Below are 19,244 nucleotides of genomic sequence, written 5' to 3'. Positions count from 1 at the left end.
TTCCGAGCCTGATCGTTTTCTTTCGGGCAAGCACGTCTTTCCGTTCTTGATCTTGCCTTGGCTCTCATGTGCTTGCTCTTCGGTTAGCATGGGTCGTTAACACGGGTCGTTAAAACGAGTCGTTAACACGAAGTAACAGTCAATCAAGTGATATAACATTCAAGCACCGTGAAAACTTGTGTACCTCAGGACACAATCCCTGCATCACTGGTTGTTCTCATTCCTATATCAGATATACACCACAATGTGAGTCACAGCTTCGTTTTCATCCTTTGCGGACGATACGAAAATCAGAATAAAGTTTATTTCTGCTGAACACATTGAAAAACTTCAAGCCCATTTCCAGTTTGTGGGCATCCTGAAAGCACCTCTGTACCTCGACTCTACGAATTTGTAATTGTATGACACAGTCACATCGTGTCATACAATAACACGATGTGACTGTGTCTCTACCCATCCTCCTGTTTAGATAGTACCTATTGTGACTATCGTCAATAGTCAGAATTCGTACTTTCTTAGCTTTTAGATAGAAATATACTGACTAATAAGTCATCTTTTGAAACAAGTGAAGCTAAAACACAAACCTAAATATTCCTAGGCCTAGTATAGCACACATATGTACTATATTAAGCCTCAGATATCGCGTATTAGGCCTAGGATGGTTAGGAAACGTTAGTTTAGTTTGTTAAAGTAATGCAAGTAAAAAATAGTTTTCCGGTTTGTCCAATTCAACAGTTCAGATTTCTACTTTCTAATTTCTTTGTAGGTGGGTATAAATACTGTGGTCTTCATCGTTACTATAAGTATTACCAAAAGAGGAGGATGACCTGTTTGTAGTGTGTGGTTTAGTCAACAGGAGGATGGCCTGTTTGTAGTGTGTGGTTTAGTCAACAGGAGGATGGCCTGTTTGTAGTGTGTGGTTTGGTCAACAGGAGGATGACCTGTTTGTAGTGTGTGGTTTAGTCAACAGGAGGATGACCTGTTTGTAGTGTGTGGTTTAGTCAACAGGAGGATGGCCTGTTTGTAGTGTGTGGTTTAGTCAACAGGAGGATGGCCTGTTTGTAGTGTGTGGTTTAGTCAACAGGAGGATGGCCTGTTTGTAGTGTGTGGTTTAGTCAACAGGAGGATGGCCTGTTTGTAGTGTGTGGTTTAGTCAACAGGAGGATGGCCTGTTTGTAGTGTGTGGTTTGGTCAACAGGAGGATGACCTGTTTGTAGTGTGTGGTTTAGTCAACAGGAGGATGACCTGTTTGTAGTGTGTGGTTTAGTCAACAGGAGGATGGGCTGTTTGTAGTGTGTGGTTTAGTCAACAGGAGGATGACCTGTTTGTAGTGTGTGGTTTAGTCAACAGGAGGATGGCCTGTTTGTAGTGTGTGGTTTAGTCAACAGGAGGATGGCCTGTTTGTAGTGTGTGGTTTGGTCAACAGGAGGATGACCTGTTTGTAGTGTGTGGTTTAGTCAACAGGAGGATGGCCTGTTTGTAGTGTGTGGTTTAGTCAACAGGAGGATGGCCTGTTTGTAGTGTGTGGTTTAGTCAACAGGAGGATGGCCTGTTTGTAGTGTGTGGTTTAGTCAACAGGAGGATGGGCTGTTTCTAGTGTGTGGTTTAGTCAACAGGAGGATGGGCTGTTTGTAGTGTGTGGTTTGGTCAACAGGAGGATGGCCTGTTTGTAGTGTGTGGTTTGGTCAACAGGAGGATGGGCTGTTTGTAGTGTGTGGTTTAGTCAACAGGAGGATGGCCTGTTTGTAGTGTGTGGTTTGGTCAACAGGAGGATGGCCTGTTTGTAGTGTGTGGTTTAGTCAACAGGAGGATGGCCTGTTTGTAGTGTGTGGTTTAGTCAACAGGAGGATGGGCTGTTTGTAGTGTGTGGTTTAGTCAACAGGAGGATGACCTGTTTCTAGTGTGTGGTTTAGTCAACAGGAGGATGGGCTGTTTGTAGTGTGTGGTTTGGTCAACAGGAGGATGGCCTGTTTGTAGTGTGTGGTTTGGTCAACAGGAGGATGGCCTGTTTGTAGTGTGTGGTTTAGTCAACAGGAGGATGGGCTGTTTCTAGTGTGTGGTTTAGTAAACAGGAGGATGGGCTGTTTGTAGTGTGTGGTTTGGTCAACAGGAGGATGGTCTGTTTGTAGTGTGTGGTTTAGTCAACAGGAGGATGGCCTGTTTCTAGTGTGTGGTTTAGTCAACAGGAGGATGGGCTGTTTGTAGTGTGTGGTTTAGTCAACAGGAGGATGACCTGTTTGTAGTGTGTGGTTTAGTCAACAGGAGGATGGCCTGTTTGTAGTGTGTGGTTTAGTCAACAGGAGGATGACCTGTTTGTAGTGTGTGGTTTAGTCAACAGGAGGATGACCTGTTTGTAGTGTGTGGTTTAGTCAACAGGAGGATGGCCTGTTTGTAGTGTGTGGTTTAGTCAACAGGAGGATGGCCTGTTTGTAGTGTGTGGTTTAGTCAACAGGAGGATGGCCTGTTTGTAGTGTGTGGTTTAGTCAACAGGAGGATGGCCTGTTTGTAGTGTGTGGTTTAGTCAACAGGAGGATGGCCTGTTTGTAGTGTGTGGTTTGGTCAACAGGAGGATGACCTGTTTGTAGTGTGTGGTTTAGTCAACAGGAGGATGACCTGTTTGTAGTGTGTGGTTTAGTCAACAGGAGGATGGGCTGTTTGTAGTGTGTGGTTTAGTCAACAGGAGGATGACCTGTTTGTAGTGTGTGGTTTAGTCAACAGGAGGATGGCCTGTTTGTAGTGTGTGGTTTAGTCAACAGGAGGATGGCCTGTTTGTAGTGTGTGGTTTGGTCAACAGGAGGATGACCTGTTTGTAGTGTGTGGTTTAGTCAACAGGAGGATGGCCTGTTTGTAGTGTGTGGTTTAGTCAACAGGAGGATGGCCTGTTTGTAGTGTGTGGTTTAGTCAACAGGAGGATGGCCTGTTTGTAGTGTGTGGTTTAGTCAACAGGAGGATGGGCTGTTTCTAGTGTGTGGTTTAGTCAACAGGAGGATGGGCTGTTTGTAGTGTGTGGTTTGGTCAACAGGAGGATGGCCTGTTTGTAGTGTGTGGTTTGGTCAACAGGAGGATGGGCTGTTTGTAGTGTGTGGTTTAGTCAACAGGAGGATGGCCTGTTTGTAGTGTGTGGTTTGGTCAACAGGAGGATGGCCTGTTTGTAGTGTGTGGTTTAGTCAACAGGAGGATGGCCTGTTTGTAGTGTGTGGTTTAGTCAACAGGAGGATGGGCTGTTTGTAGTGTGTGGTTTAGTCAACAGGAGGATGACCTGTTTCTAGTGTGTGGTTTAGTCAACAGGAGGATGGGCTGTTTGTAGTGTGTGGTTTGGTCAACAGGAGGATGGCCTGTTTGTAGTGTGTGGTTTGGTCAACAGGAGGATGGCCTGTTTGTAGTGTGTGGTTTAGTCAACAGGAGGATGGGCTGTTTCTAGTGTGTGGTTTAGTAAACAGGAGGATGGGCTGTTTGTAGTGTGTGGTTTGGTCAACAGGAGGATGGTCTGTTTGTAGTGTGTGGTTTAGTCAACAGGAGGATGGCCTGTTTCTAGTGTGTGGTTTAGTCAACAGGAGGATGGGCTGTTTCTAGTGTGTGGTTTAGTCAACAGGAGGATGACCTGTTTGTAGTGTGTGGTTTAGTCAACAGGAGGATGGCCTGTTTGTAGTGTGTGGTTTGGTCAACAGGAGGATGGCCTGTTTGTAGTGTGTGGTTTAGTCAACAGGAGGATGGCCTGTTTGTAGTGTGTGGTTTAGTCAACAGGAGGATGGCCTGTTTCTAGTGTGTGTGGTTTGGTCAACAGGAGGATGGCCTGTTTGTAGTGTGTGGTTTAGTCAACAGGAGGATGGCCTGTTTGTAGTGTGTGGTTTGGTCAACAGGAGGATGGCCTGTTTGTAGTGTGTGGTTTGGTCAACAGGATGATGGCCTGTTTGTAGTGTGTGGTTTGGTCAACAGGAGGATGGCCTGTTTGTAGTGTGTGGTTTGGTCAACAGGAGGATGGCCTGTTTGTAGTGTGTGGTTTAGTCAACAGGAGGATGGCCTGTTTGTAGTGTGTGGTTTGGTCAACAGGAGGATGGCCTGTTTGTAGTGTGTGGTTTAGTCAACAGGAGGATGGCCTGTTTGTAGTGTGTGGTTTAGTCAACAGGAGGATGGCCTGTTTCTAGTGTGTGTGGTTTGGTCAACAGGAGGATGGCCTGTTTGTAGTGTGTGGTTTAGTCAACAGGAGGATGGCCTGTTTGTAGTGTGTGGTTTGGTCAACAGGAGGATGGCCTGTTTGTAGTGTGTGGTTTGGTCAACAGGATGATGGCCTGTTTGTAGTGTGTGGTTTGGTCAACAGGAGGATGGCCTGTTTGTAGTGTGTGGTTTGGTCAACAGGAGGATGGCCTGTTTGTAGTGTGTGGTTTGGTCAACAGGAGGATGGCCTGTTTGTAGTGTGTGGTTTGGTCAACAGGAGGATGGCCTGTTTGTAGTGTGTGGTTTGGTCAACAGGAGGATGGCCTGTTTGTAGTGTGTGGTTTGGTTAACAGGAGGATGGCCTGTTTGTAGTGTGTGGTTTGGTCAACAGGAGGATAGCCTGTTTGTAGTGTGTGGTTTAGTCAACAGGAGGATGGGCTGTTTCTAGTGTGTGGTTTAGTCAACAGGAGGATGGGCTGTTTCTAGTGTGTGGTTTAGTCAACAGGAGGATGGGCTGTTTGTAGTGTGTGGTTTGGTCAACAGGAGGATGGGCTGTTTCTAGTGTGTGGTTTGGTCAAGAGGAGGATGGGCTGTTTCTAGTGTGTGGTTTAGTCAACAGGAGGATGGCCTGTTTGTAGTGTGTGGTTTGGTCAAGAGGAGGATGGGCTGTTTCTAGTGTGTGGTTTAGTCAACAGGAGGATGGCCTGTTTGTAGTGTGTGGTTTGGTCAACAGGAGGATAGCCTGTTTGTAGTGTGTGGTTTAGTCAACAGGAGGATGGGCTGTTTCTAGTGTGTGGTTTAGTCAACAGGAGGATGGGCTGTTTCTAGTGTGTGGTTTAGTCAACAGGAGGATGGGCTGTTTGTAGTGTGTGGTTTGGTCAACAGGAGGATGGGCTGTTTCTAGTGTGTGGTTTGGTCAAGAGGAGGATGGGCTGTTTCTAGTGTGTGGTTTAGTCAACAGGAGGATGGGCTGTTTGTAGTGTGTGGTTTGGTCAAGAGGAGGATGGGCTGTTTCTAGTGTGTGGTTTAGTCAACAGGAGGATGGCCTGTTTCTAGTGTGTGGTTTAGTCAACAGGAGGATGGCCTGTTTCTAGTGTGTGGTTTAGTAAACAGGAGGATGGGCTGTTTCTAGTGTGTGGTTTAGTCAACAGGAGGATGGTCTGTTTGTAGTGTGTGGTTTAGTCAACAGGAGGATGGGCTGTTTCTAGTGTGTGGTTTGGTCAAGAGGAGGAAGTGGGGAGCTGGTCGGCCGAGCGGACAGCACGCTGGGCATGTGATCCTGTGGTCCCAGGTTCGATCCCGGGCGCCGGCGAGAAACAATGGGCAGAGTTTCTTTCACCCTATGCCCCTGTTACCTAGCAGTAAATAGGTACCCGAGTGTTAGTCAGCTGTCACGGGCTGCTTCCTGGGGGTGGAGGCCTGGTCGAGGACCGGGCCGCGGGGACACTGAAAGCCCCGAAATCATCTCAAGATAACCTCAAGATAACCTCAAGATAACCTCAAGATAACCTTAAGATATGAGCTGCTTTATGCCTGCTGCCTCACACAACACAACTAAGTGTGTGTGAGTGAAGTTAGTTTAGCAACTCTTGGTTTAAATGCTATTCCCTCCTCCCAAGGCTCTCCCTTGTTTTTTTTGTGCCCGCTATCTCCAATTTCGTTTCCCCCACTTGCCCCTTCCTCCTCTTCTCCCTTCCACTTACCTTTCCCTTCCTGCCCCTCTCCCACGGGCGTCCCACAGAAGCAGGTGTTGACCGTGTAGTTATCTAACCAGCCCCCTGTAAGCACGAAACATCTGCCGTAACTCCCGGTCAATATTTGTTCAGGTAGAGAGCTTCCGAGAAGAGTGGCTGGCATTATTTACACAACACAGCAACAAATACGACGCTCAAACATAATTAACAAAAAATTTAACAACAAAAAATGAGCAAATAAAACGGGTTATAAAATATTATTTTTTTCTCGTGTGATATTCGTTACGGGTAGCCTGAGGTGTGTTTGTTAGGGGTCGTTGGTATGGGCGTGTGTGACCCTTGACTGTGTGACCCTTGACTGTGTGACCCTTGACTGTGTCCCCCTGACCTTCTGTGTGACCCTTGACTGTGTCCCCCTGACCTTCTGTGTGACCCTTGACTGTGTCCCCCTGACCTTCTGTGTGACCCTTGACCTTGTGTGTGTCACTCCTGGCCTGGTGTGTGACCTCTGACTTGGTGTGCGACTTCTGGGCTGGTGTGTGTGTGACCCATGACCTTGTGTGTAACACCAATGACCTGGTGTGTGACTCTTGATGTAATGCCTGACCCCCCCCCCATAAACGTATGTGTGACCCCTAGCCTGGTGTGTGACCCCTTGACCTGATGTTTGACCAGGTCAGGGGTCACACAACATGTTTACTTCACAGTAAACATGTTTTCTCTTATGTTTACTGTGCAGGTTCCGAGGATAATAATATTGGGTACTGGGTGTTCTATGTTTACTATAAGTCTCCCAACACTCAACGTACCTTATTAACTCAGCATATTCTTTGGGTTTGTATGTCTTGTTTTGATAAAAAAAAGATAATTACAAGGTTCTGTTTTCTATTTTGCTTTCCTCTTACTCTTCACATCATTTAGAGATCTTAATACCTGTGTGCTGGTGACTTGAACGTACAAACCTGCTCCACCGGCAACCCGTTCTCGCAAATTCGTAAAGTCAGTATTGACTTATTAACTACGTGCATAGGTGATATACTAAACATAATAGATACCCCTAAAAAGATTCATAGAAAACACCGACCTTACCTAACCTTGTTAGGTAAGCAAGTAAACTTAACCTATACCTATTATAGGTTAGGTAATAATTGTAATTACGAAGCAATAAGATGCTTATCTTAAGATACTAACAAGGTTAGGTAAGGTCGGTGTTTTCTATGAATCTTTTTAAGGGTATCTATTATGTTAAGTATGTCACCTATGCACATATTTAATAAGTCAATATTGACTTATTAAATTTGCGAGAACGGGCATTCTGGCCACCCGTTCTGGAGCGAATGCCACCGGGCATTCTGTTTACTCTGTCGCAAGTATATTGATTTATTTTATTTATATACAAGAAGGTACATTGGGTTGTGAGAGTACATAACAATGGTTCATTCCCTCTGGGCTTGCCCTGGACGGTAGAGCGACGGTCTCGCTTCATGTAGGTCAGCGTTCAATCCCCAACTGTCCAAGTGGTTGGGCACCATTCCTTCCCTCCCCCGTCCCATCCCAAATCCTTATCCTGACCCCCTTCCCAGTGCTATATAGTCGTAATGACTTGGCGCTTTCTCCTGATAGTTGACCAATCTATCACCCTGGGGAGCTATGAGACTCGAACCCCGGCCCCCCACGCGTGTAAGGCCGAAGCTCTATACAGCCCAGGTGAATGGAATGTTTATTTCCAGGGAAGTGTGGATGAGAATTTACATAATGGTGAGAGAGCGTTACATTCTTGCCAAGTCGGTGGATAGCATATCCGGCAGCTCCTTAAATCTGACTAATTAAAGTTAAAAAATATTAATAGGTCCAGTGTAGCAGAAGTTGAGTTGAACCTAATAACTACAATGTAACCTGATAGCATCGATTATATTGGTGAGGTTGCAAGTGTTAAGTGCTAAAATGGAGTGGATAAGATGGATAGAGATACTCCATCTGGGAGTGGGAATGGATGCTCTAACACGGACTCCAAACTTCACTGTTCATATAATCTCTTGTACGCGTTTCTGGTAATGCGCCGAACACTTCATTTTTTTATGGAAGGAACTTGGTTTTTCGTCTTTGATTCTTATGCCTTTCAAGTTGATGAAGATAAATATAGTTCCACATTTTGGATTATTTTGAATGTGAGATTTTGTGGTGTGTGTGTGTGTGTGTGTGTGTGTGTGTGTGTGTGTGTGTGTGTGTGTGTGTGTGTGTGTGTGTGTGTGTGTGTGTGTGTGTGTGTACTTACCTAGTTGTACTCGCCTAGTTGTGCTTGCGGGGGTTGAGCTCTGGCTCTTTGGTCCCGCCTCTCAACTGTCAATCAACTGATGTACAGGAAGACAGTTGTCTCGATGGCACTGAGATGGCTGTCTTGTTTTCTCTGAAACTGAGTCTGTTGTGACAGTCCCCTCGCCCCTTGTTCCACCTCCTTGTGTGTGCCCTCGCCCCTTGTTCCACCCCCTTGTGTGTGCCCTTGTCCCTTGTTCCACCCCTTGTGTGTCCCCTCGCCCCTTGTTCCACCCCCTTGTGTGTCCCCTCGCCCCTTGTTCCACCCCCTTGTGTGTCCCCTCGCCCCTTGTTCCACCCCTTGTGTGTGCCCTCGTCCTAGTACCACCCACAGTGTCCCCTCGTACTGGAGAAGGCGGTTGAGAGGTGGAGGTGCTGCAGAAGTGGTAATGTGACTATGTAGAGTCCTTCTCCCTCGTGAATGTTTCCTCTCTACTATACAAGAGTTCTTACAGTCTCGTACAGCCACCAGCACCCACGGCGTTTCGGCCAGGTTACTTAATCCTAATTTTCCCCGGAATACGACCCGCCAAATAGTTTAACAATCAGATTCCCATTCACTGCTGGGTGAAAAATTTAGAATTGACGCCCAGTCAATCCTCCCCGGCCAGGATATGAACCCAGGCCAAAACGCTGGCGAAGTGCCGGGCAAGTGCTTTACCACTGCACCACGGAAACCTACTGGATGTTCTGTCACGCAAATAACACTCATCCTTTGAGGACACCATTATATGGAACAGTGTCGAAGACTCTCTTACGGTGACGGAAAATGCAGTCTGCCTGCTCATTTCTTGCTGTATGTTAAATATTCTGTCGCGGAATTCGATTACATTTAGTAGGCTGGGCTTGGAAAATTGAGGCAGCAGGATGGTGTATGACGGGGGGTGTGGGGGGGGGGGGGAAGTGGGGAGCTGGGAGGTAGGGGGCCAGGTGTGCCGTCCAGGTGTGTGCATATCATTAGCGGACGCACCCTCACCCCCATCACGGGGGAGAAGAAACACAATTTGCGCCGATGGTTCCAAGTCCACAGGTCCATGAGGTGGGAGTGGGGGCTTGGGTGACGAGGAGAGAGGATCTTCTGGAGGCTACGTGGGTGAGAGAGACGTAACAGGTTGTTTAAGTTGACGAGGGTGAGGGAGGAGGCTGTTGGAGGGTGAATGGGTGAGGGAGAAGGTTGTTGGAGGGTGGACAGTTGTAAGTACTGGGGGGTTGGAGGGGACAGACAGACAGACAGATACACAACCAGCACTACACCCGCCAGAGGTCGCACTATAACACCTCAACAGCGGCCACATTCAGTTTTTTATTATTATTATTATTATTTTCTACCACAAACGTGGCCACACATTTACAATGCTAACCAGCATATATACATTTTCTTCTGCCCTCCATGGACAGGATTAGTGATAGTAGGTCTGAGACACCTACCAGCCACTGAATATTACACACACACACACACACACACACAAGTGTGTCTGTGTTTCAAATGTAGATATGATAAAAGCCCAGTAGGCTCAGGAACCTTTAGAGTCTCGGGATGAAAGAACAACCAGAGTGGAGCGAACAATAATTTTATTTTATCTTGTTCTTCAGAAGTCCAGCAAAATGGGACAAAAATAAATGAACACAGGAATTGACAGCGGCCTTCTCGCTGATGTAAATTATAACACAAATAATGAACAGAGACTTGAATGTTACAGCATGACTTTATTAACAAGCATAAGTAAAGCAAAGCTTTTAGGGTCCCAGTAGTACAGACGGATTTGTTCTCGTCTCTCAATCGAGAATTCACTGGCTGCCTGTCAATGAGGGTGGGGGTGGGGGGGTGGTCACTGGCTGCCTGTCAATGAGGGTGGGGGTGGGGGGTGGTCACTGGCTGCCTGTCAATGAGGGAAGGGGTGGGGGGGTGGTCACTGGCTGCCTGTCAATGAGGGAAGGGGTGGGGGGGTGGTCACTGGCTGCCTGTCAATGAGGGAAGGGGTGGGGGGGTGGTCACTGGCTGCCTGTCAATGAGGGTGGGGGTGGGGGGGTGGTCACTGGCTGCCTGTCAATGAGGGAAGGGGTGGGGGGGTGGTCACTGGCTGCCTGTCAATGAGGGTGGGGGTGGGGGGGTGGTCACTGGCTGCCTGTCAATGAGGGAAGGGGTGGGGGGGTGGTCACTGGCTGCCTGTCAATGAGGGAAGGGGTGGGGGGGTGGTCACTGGCTGCCTGTCAATGAGGGTGGGGGGTGGTCACTGGCTGCCTGTCAATGAGGGAAGGGGTGGGGGGGTGGTCACTGGCTGCCTGTCAATGAGGGAAGGGGTGGGGGGGGTGGTCACTGGCTGCCTGTCAATGAGGGTGGGGGTGGGGGGGTGGTCACTGGCTGCCTGTCAATGAGGGTGGGGGTGGGGGGGTGGTCACTGGCTGCCTGTCAATGAGGGTAGGGGTAGGGGGTGGTCACTGGCTGCCTGTCAATGAGGGTGGGGGTGGGGGGGTGGTCACTGGCTGCCTGTCAATGAGGGTAGGGGTAGGGGGTGGTCACTGGCTGCCTGTCAATGAGGGTGGGGGTGGGGGGGTGGTCACTGGCTGCCTGTCCCCGGGCACAACGGATTATACGCTGCTCCCCTATTATATCCCGTATTATACATGAAGGATTACACAGTGTGGATCAAAAGCTAGCTATGAGTTCATTTAATATTCTCGTCTCACAGGATGGTTAGTCGTACATGGAACATTGTGTGATTCATTATTGCGCTGAGCAACGTGAAGACTATTAATAACGACCATTAATACTTCTATTATCCTGTAATATTCGAGATTTAAATTATCTTAGGTATTAACAAAGACCTCTAATGTATAATCCTGTGTTGTAAATACATTGATGTCGCGTCTCTTAAGTTCGTTACTGTCATTATAATTGTAAAGCGTGCAGGTTACATGTAATTGTTAAAGCAAACATTTCAGGCGAGGTCTTATTAGTACCTTTTGTGACCTCTATAATCTTTTTTTTTTGCGCTACCGCTCACAGGTATGAGGGGAAAAATAAACGAGACGCTCGCGGCGGCAAAAATTAAAAAATCGTGGATTGAGGAGAAAACCTGAGATGTGAGTCTTCGTTTGCCTACACTAGCACACTCTGGCTAGAGCTGAGATGTGAGTCTCGTGCACTAGCCTGCACTAGCACACTCTGGCTACAGCTGAGATGTGAGTCTCGTGCACTAGCCTGCACTAGCACACTCTGGCTACAGCTGAGATGTGAGTCTTGTAAACTAGCCTGCACTAGCAGGCTAGTTCACGAGTAGAGCAGAATCTATTCGTGGACTAGACCCACGAGTATATTCTGGGTAGAGCACAAGAATCTCCACCAATATTCGTGAGTGTATGAAGTAGTTATAACACAATCTCATACCATTTGGTGTGAAGTCGTTGATAACAGTTTACTCACAGATATAGAGTTGGGGGAGTGTGTCCTGGCTCTGGCTCCCACAGCTTACAACTGGAATGTTGGGAAGGAGGGAAGAGGGGAAGGAGGGAGGAGGGATGCGGCCGACTGGTGAATCGTAAGTGGACCACACAGTGGGTAGGACAAACACGACAGGACACGTATGAACACTCGCTGGGACCAGGCGCAAGAGGAACAAATCTTCAACATTAAGGAGAAAAAGCTGATTGAGCCTGACTGTATAGCACTCTGAAAGGATATGAAGGCAGGATACGAGCTGAAACAGAGGGACGAGTTCTAAGCATCGTCCTGACTGGAATACCAAACACCCTCCGAACTGCAGTACGGAAATACTTCCCTGACTGGAATACTAATAGACAAAACAAAGTCCATACGCGATTCAACTGCATATAAGACTCGACTCACAAGCTTAGGGAGGTATGACAGCCGTTGAGCAATGGTTTAGGGGCGGGATCCAGTGGCAAGACCCCCCCCCCACTCTCTCCTGCCAGGTACACTCAGGTGATTATAGAAACCTCCGGTTATGCCTGCCCCAAACTCAAGCAATATCCACCAAATCAATATCCCATTACAAGCACACACAAGACCTGTTTGGTTCCTGCCCGACGCTTGAGTCATATTGGCTTGCTTGGCTGACTGTGGCGGGGTTAATCAGATGGGGGTGGGTTGGTGATGGTGGTGGAGGCTTTGTGTGGTGGTGGAGGGAGGCTTTGTGTGGTGGTGGTGGGAGGCTTTGTGTAGTGGTGGAGGCTTTGTGTGGTGGCGGAGGGAGGCTTTGTGTAGTGGTGGAGGCTTTGTGTGGTGGCGGAGGGAGGCTTTGTGTAGTGGTGGAGGCTTTGTGTGGTGGCGGAGGGAGGCTTTGTGTAGTGGTGGAGGCTTTGTGTGGTGGTGGAGGGAGGCTTTGTGTGGTGGTGGTGGAGGCTTTGTGTGGTGGTGGTGGGAGGCTTTGTGTGGTGGTGGTGGAGGCCTTGTGTGGTGTTGGTGGGAGGCTTTGTGTAGTGGTGGAGGGAGGCTTTGTGTGGTGGTGGAGGGAGGCCTTGTGTAGTGGTGGAGGGAGGCAAGGGGAATCGAGTCAATACCGAGGCCACTACGACAGATCGTCTTATTCCAATGGCACGCACGCCACTCTCCAATTTTATTAAGAGAACTGGGCACTAGAAGAAATCTTCCAAATATTGCAATTATTTTTTGCCTGTGAACTACAGCGGGAAAAAATGTGGCCGAGATATTGATATTTAGGATTCTCAGGATTATGGTATATTAATTTATCTTCTGGACGACTGATGAAATCAGCGGTCTCAGTTATGACAGAAAATGTAACTGAAAATAACTCAATGTAACACAATTTTTGTTGCTGGTTATTATTTCTCTCAGACATGTTGTGACCTGCACAGTCATATTTTCAAATTGACCTATTTCTTAAGAGAAAATGGGAGACTTTGAATCTTTTCGTTCACATACAATAAAATTAAAACATACGAATCAGAACTAACATATTTATACTAACATTATAAAAAAAAAACACAACAAATTTAGAAGTGAGTAGCTTTTCATGGTTTACGATTTTAGTATAAGTCACTTATGAATCAGCCCCCAAATGTAGCCTCGCATTATGTTTTCTTGGGCCAGATTCACGAAGAAGTTACGCAAGCACTTACGAATCTGTACATCTTTCCTCAATTTTTGACGACTTTGGTTACATTTATTAAACAGTTTACAAGCATGAAACTTCCCAGTCATTTGTTGTTATTGTTATAAACAGCCTCCTGGTGCTTCGGAGCTCATTAACTGTTTAATAATTGTAAACAAAGCCGCCAAAGATTGAGGAAAGATGTACACATTCGTAAGTGCTTGTGTAACTTCGTGAATCTGGCCCGAGGACAGTATAAAGAAAACATGACACGAGGCTACATTCGTCAGTACTTGCGTAACTGCTTCCTGAATCTGGCCCAAGGGATAGTAGCAGCGTTCACAGCGCATTATATCCTGGTGACAATGTTGACCGATTGACCAATGTTGATCAACACTGGTCAATCGGTCAAATTCCTCCAAAAACACACCGAAACTACGACGTTGGTACAACGTTCGAACAAGTTTTAACACTTCCTAACCACTTATAACAACCAATATAGCAAATTGTAACAACGTTCTAATACGTCATAAACACGTTAAGTCAAGATGCAACAACTTTATTACAAGTTGTAACAAGCGGAAAATAAAGACAGTTTTGGTTTGTGTTTCCAGGGATTGCTCCTCTAAGTACGCCCCGATGTTCTCCCATCACTAACCAAGGTGAGCGTGAAGGATATGGAGTATGAGGGACCTGCTGGAGTCCCTTGTTCCGTGGTTCTTCACCATTCTCAACCGGTTCAGCATAGTTTACGACCTTGTGATTGTTCGTGAAGCCCTGAACCACTGAGACAAAGCTGTTCCAAGCTGCTTACTCCTTCCTGGTGGGCATCTTGGGGGAATTGTTTGTTGTTCTTCAGGACCTTCTTTCTTCTTTATCAGTGGTCTGAACAAGACGCCAGCTTTGAATTTTGCCTCAGACAGCTTAGGGAAGAAGTAGTAGTAATAATAATAATATTTTATTTATGCAGGAGTACATATATACACATTATATGTGAACAGTGGAGAAATATGATGGCACCATACGCACAATACATAAAGCCACTATTTCCCAGAGAACATTACATAACAGTAATATGCAGAGAACATTACATAACAGTAATATGCAGAGAACATTACATAACTACACTAATGCACCAACCCGTTCTCGCACTTACGTATAGTCAATATTGACTTATTAAATACGTGCATATGTGACATACTAATTTATTGTGAATATTTTAGTATGTCACATATGCGCTTATTTAATAAGTCAATATTGACTGTAAGAAAGTGCGAGAACAGGTTCAATGCACAGAATACAATACAGAACAATACTAATACAAAGAATGCATTATATAATGGCACTAATACGTAGAGTACAATTCATAAAGCCACTAATATACCGACTCCTGATCTAGAGCTTTACAAAACATGTATTATAAAGCCCAATTTGATGTGCAGGGGTGACATGAGCACCAATTCAATTTCTTTCTTTATTATACACCCCATGCCCATCCCGTGGGCGGTGGTGTAAAGGATTACAGAGGCACATAATCGGTTCAGCAACTGAACCCTCTAGTTCGTTTAGCTAAGCAAATAACAATCTTTTGACGCTAGTTACAAAATTATTAATGTTATATATATACATGTACACATACTCATGCATACATGTACATATACATACGTATACATATATACATACACATATTTAATCACCCACACAAATACACACATCAATAATCTTTGTGTCACAAATGATTCAACAAGAGGCTCCTTCCAGGGGGCCCACCAGTGGCTCCCACTTAACATTGTTCCTCCCCCACAGACAACTCGTTCTGCTGTGGCCAGTCCCGCCAGTGGAAGTCCGTCTTGGTGTCCCTGCGGTCCCAGAGGGAAAGACGGAAAGGAAACTTGATCAAACCATCTTGGAGATCCATCACAAGTGCTGCTAGCATTATGAAGTCTCTGATGACCTTCCAGCCATACTCATCATACCTACAGGTAGGCTGCTGGAACTCAAGTGAACTTTTATTATTATTATGTTCTACCACAGACGTGGCCGCACAAGAGTGTTGGGAAGACGGGACACCACGAGCGTAGCTCTCATCCTGTAATTACACTTAGGTAATTACATTAACAATGATAACCAGCATATATACATTTTCTTCTGTTCTTCATGGACGTGTAAGGCCCTTATATTTATACTATTATTTATATTACTGGAAAGTTCTAGAAAATTATAGAAAGTTCTAGAAATTATTCTAATTTTACTTAACTCTGAATTTGTCTGAAATGTTCTGGATAAAAGATAATTTCCAAATATGACAATACTGGTCACAAAAGCAAAGTTTGCGGGGAAAAATAATTAATTAGGAAATAACACTTATTTCCAAAAAGAGTTAACTAGTGCTAATTATTATATAACACACTTGTTATGATGTTTATGGAACTATATTAGTTTACGGTAGGCCTTAAACTACCTTAAATGGAGTAAATACCAAATTCAGAGAATTCCCATGCAAAGAATGGGAAGGTGGGTGTTACAGAAAATGGGAAGGTGGGTGTTGCAGAGAATGGGAAGGTGGATGTCACAGAAAATGGGAAGGTGGATGTCACAGAGAATGGGAAGGTGGGTGTCACAGAAAATGGGAAGCTGGGTGTTGCAGAGAATGGGAAGGTGGATGTCACAGAAAATGGGAAGGTGGATGTTGCAGAGAATGGGAAGGTGGGTGTTACAGAAAATGGGAAGGTGGATGTCACAGAAAATGGGAAGGTGGCTGTTAGAGAATGGTAAGATCTTGTTTGTCTTGACTCTTGTTTCCCTCAGCTCTTGTTTCCCCTCGGCTCTTGTTCCTTTATCGGCTCTTGTTCCCCTTCGGATGTTGTTCTCCTCTTCACTCTTATTCCTTATTCCTACTGTTCTTCCCTCATCTTCTGGCCCCGTTGCCTACTGCAGTTTTCGGCTTTAATGCTTCTCCTCGACTTCCAAGCCTTCCTTCTGATCTTAGGGCTAGTGTAGCTGTAAACCCTCTCTTGAATAGTTTACTTTCAGTGTACAGTTATCTGAGACCTGGTTTTTTTTTTAATCATTTGTACACATAAGCCTGGTCTTAGGTACACCTAGGTACACCCAGGTATACCCAGGTACACTCAGGTATACTCAAGTTAAACAGCATACAAAAAGTCAAGACAAACTATCAAGTAACCGTGAAGGTAATCAAACAAAAGCACACACAAAATATGACCCCGAGGAGCCTAAAGAATAATAACAGCCAAGGGAAAACTCGGCAGAGGAAAACTGTAAAATTAAAAACAAAAGTCTTTAAAACTCTTCGGTGAAGCTGGACAAACAGTTTCAAGTAAACAAAAAGTTGACCGACAAAACTCGAGAGAGACCTCACGGGAAATTGTGAAACTGTGTACACCCGCCACAAAGAGACTCGCAATTTCGCGCAATATTGACACGCAACAGCAGCAGAAGGAGAGGACGACAGTAAGAGCGTCGAACTTCGCCAAGAGTTGCTGGAGGGTTTCAACCCGAAGACCCAACATCTTTTCTTTTTTTGAGATATATACAAGAGTTGTTACATTCATGTTCAGTTCCTGCGACGGCGCTGGAACCGATCGTATTGGCGATTGCCTTTCCATTGGGGACTTTCGGCGCCGTGGAGAGGGAGGACCTGCTGCCTGGGTAACAGCTTCTCCTCCGTATCAACCTACCCTGGCTTTGCGCCCTAGTGAGGCCACTCCAGAGCACATCATAGTCTCCTGAGACTGATGGATGCCTACTACTGTTACATTCTTGTACAGCCACTAGTACGCGTAGCGTTTCGGGCAGGTCCCTGGAATACGATCCCCGCCGCGAAGAATCGTTGTTACAACCAAGTACCCATTTTACTGTTGAGTTAAACAGAGGCTACAGTTAAGGATTTGCGCCCAGTAAATCCTCCCCGGCCAGGATACGAACCCATGACAAAGTGCTCGCGGAACGCCAGACGAGTCTTACCACTACACCACGGAGACTGGTAATTTCTCTAATTTCAGACAATTTTTAATGTCTGAAACTCTTAGGGGCTAAAGTATCTGAAAATTCTGAAACCTCTGATTCATCTTTAATCAGTGAAACATCTGGAAATACAGTACTGGAATCTCTAGAACTCTTTAAACCCCGAAAACCCGAGCTGGCATATCTGAAGGAACATGAACCTTTTGAAGAAGTTGTTAAACACATGGGGGCAAAATCTTACTGAAGCGACCATACGAGTCATAAATACTCATACTCCGCCCAAGTAAAACAGAAACAAGCAACACTTAGTGGGCCAGCCAGAGGCTTAGGGCCCGCGCAGGAATATCCCTGAAAAAAGGAGCATTAGGAGCCTCTCTGGTAGAGAGGTTCCTAACTTGTGGCTGGGACAGAGAGGTTCCTAACTTGTGGCTGGGACAGAGAGGTTCCTAACTTGTGGCTGGGACAGAGAGGTTCCTAACTTGTGGCTGGGGCAGAGAGGTTCCTAACTTGTGGCTGGGACAGAGAGGCTCCTAACTTGTGGCTGGGACTGGTTGAGAGGCTTCTGGCTTATGGCTGAAACTGATAAAGTGATATCTGACTTCTGTTTTTATTTTTTTGGCTGGAACTTTTAGTGTTTCCCTTTCCCCCTCCCTACTTGCCTCCCTCCAGTATCGTTACCTCACCCTATTGTCTCTCCCTCTCTTCTTGTTCTTCCCTCTCTTCTTCTCTCTCTCTCTTCCTCCCTCCTGCCTTCTTTCCTTCTCGAGAGGAAACACAGAGAACCAGAGACGTTTCCTGGAAGCCAAAATATGATTAGCTGGCCGCAGTAAGTACAGAAGACCAGACATATGAGAGAGAGAGTGTTGCTGTAAGTGAACATTATAGCAGTACCGCTTCCCGACGCTGGGGTAATGGCTGCCACTAGTCCACGACTGACACCTCGCACCAGGGGTGTACCGGGCCATTACACCAACAGTGTCTCTACACAGGAGTGGTGTACCGGGCCATTACACCAACAGTGCCACTACACAGGAGTGGTGTACCGGGCCATTACACCAACAGTGCCACTACACAGGAGTGGTGTACCGGGTCATTACACCAACAGTGCCACTACACAGGAGTGGTGTACCGGGTCATTACACCAACAGTGCCACTACACAGGAGTAGTGTACCGGGCCATTACACCAACAGTGCCACTACACAGGAGTGGTGTACCGGGTCATTACATGAAGAGTGTCTCTACACAGGCGTGCTTTAAGTCCCACTGGCTCAGGAGAACTACCTATGAATGATGCAGTGATTGTCAGTGCTTCAGACTAGTTCACTTCCTTCTTCTAGTACAGGATTACCTGGCGTGAAGGAATGAAGGAGCATTCATGAAGAGGGAATGCAAAAGTTCTACTCCCCGAGCCCGGTCCCGGTCTGGGCCCAGGCTCGACTTGTGATAACTTTATTTTTTATTTTTTTATGCCTTACCCGTTATTGTTATTGATTTCTTTATTTTATGGGCTATCACTCTATGGTCACACTTACAGAATACCTTTGCAAAGTCTGTGTATACAACATCTGCATTTTGTTTTTCTGCTAATGCTTCCCAGATTTTGTCAAGGTGATTGAGTAATTGTGAAAGAGAGGATCTTCCCATTCCATGTTGATCTGGGTTGTGAAGTTCATTGTTCTCCATAAGACTAGAGCTTTGTTTCCTAGTCACGTTTTCAAAAACTTTAATTATGTGTGATGTTAGTGGAAATTGACTAATAATTTATATTCCAAGGCTTTACTACCTCCCTTGTGTAGTGAAACCATATCTGCCGATTGAAGTGTTCCTGGAATCTCCGCGGTATCCAAGCCTTTCCTCGATATTAAAGTGCTACTGGTACTTTATACATTTTGTTATGATTATTAAATTTCCAGGAATCCGGACCCGGGATTGAGTGCATGAACATGTTGTTATTTTCCTCATCAAAGTCTTGTGTGCTCGTGAAGGTGAGAGGGAAGGAAGGTAGATGAGAGGGAAGGTGAG

At 46.1% G+C, this 19,244-nt stretch overlaps 1 long non-coding RNA gene across 1 annotated transcript in view; it reads left to right on the top strand.

The window, feature by feature from the left end:
* LOC138359912 (uncharacterized) overlaps window positions 1-17,853 on the top strand; it is a 31,422-nt gene extending 13,569 nt beyond the window's left edge. The window contains exons 2-3 of the long non-coding RNA XR_011226137.1: window positions 13,849-14,057; window positions 15,041-17,853. This is a non-coding gene — a long non-coding RNA (uncharacterized lncRNA). The remainder of the gene's footprint in view (window positions 1-13,848; window positions 14,058-15,040) is intronic.
* Window positions 17,854-19,244: the final 1,391 nt, after the last annotated feature.

This window comes from Procambarus clarkii, chromosome 94 (genome assembly GCF_040958095.1).
Source record: "Procambarus clarkii isolate CNS0578487 chromosome 94, FALCON_Pclarkii_2.0, whole genome shotgun sequence".
NCBI lineage: Eukaryota > Metazoa > Arthropoda > Malacostraca > Decapoda > Cambaridae > Procambarus > Procambarus clarkii.
This window is presented reverse-complemented; position numbering and strand designations above follow the sequence as displayed.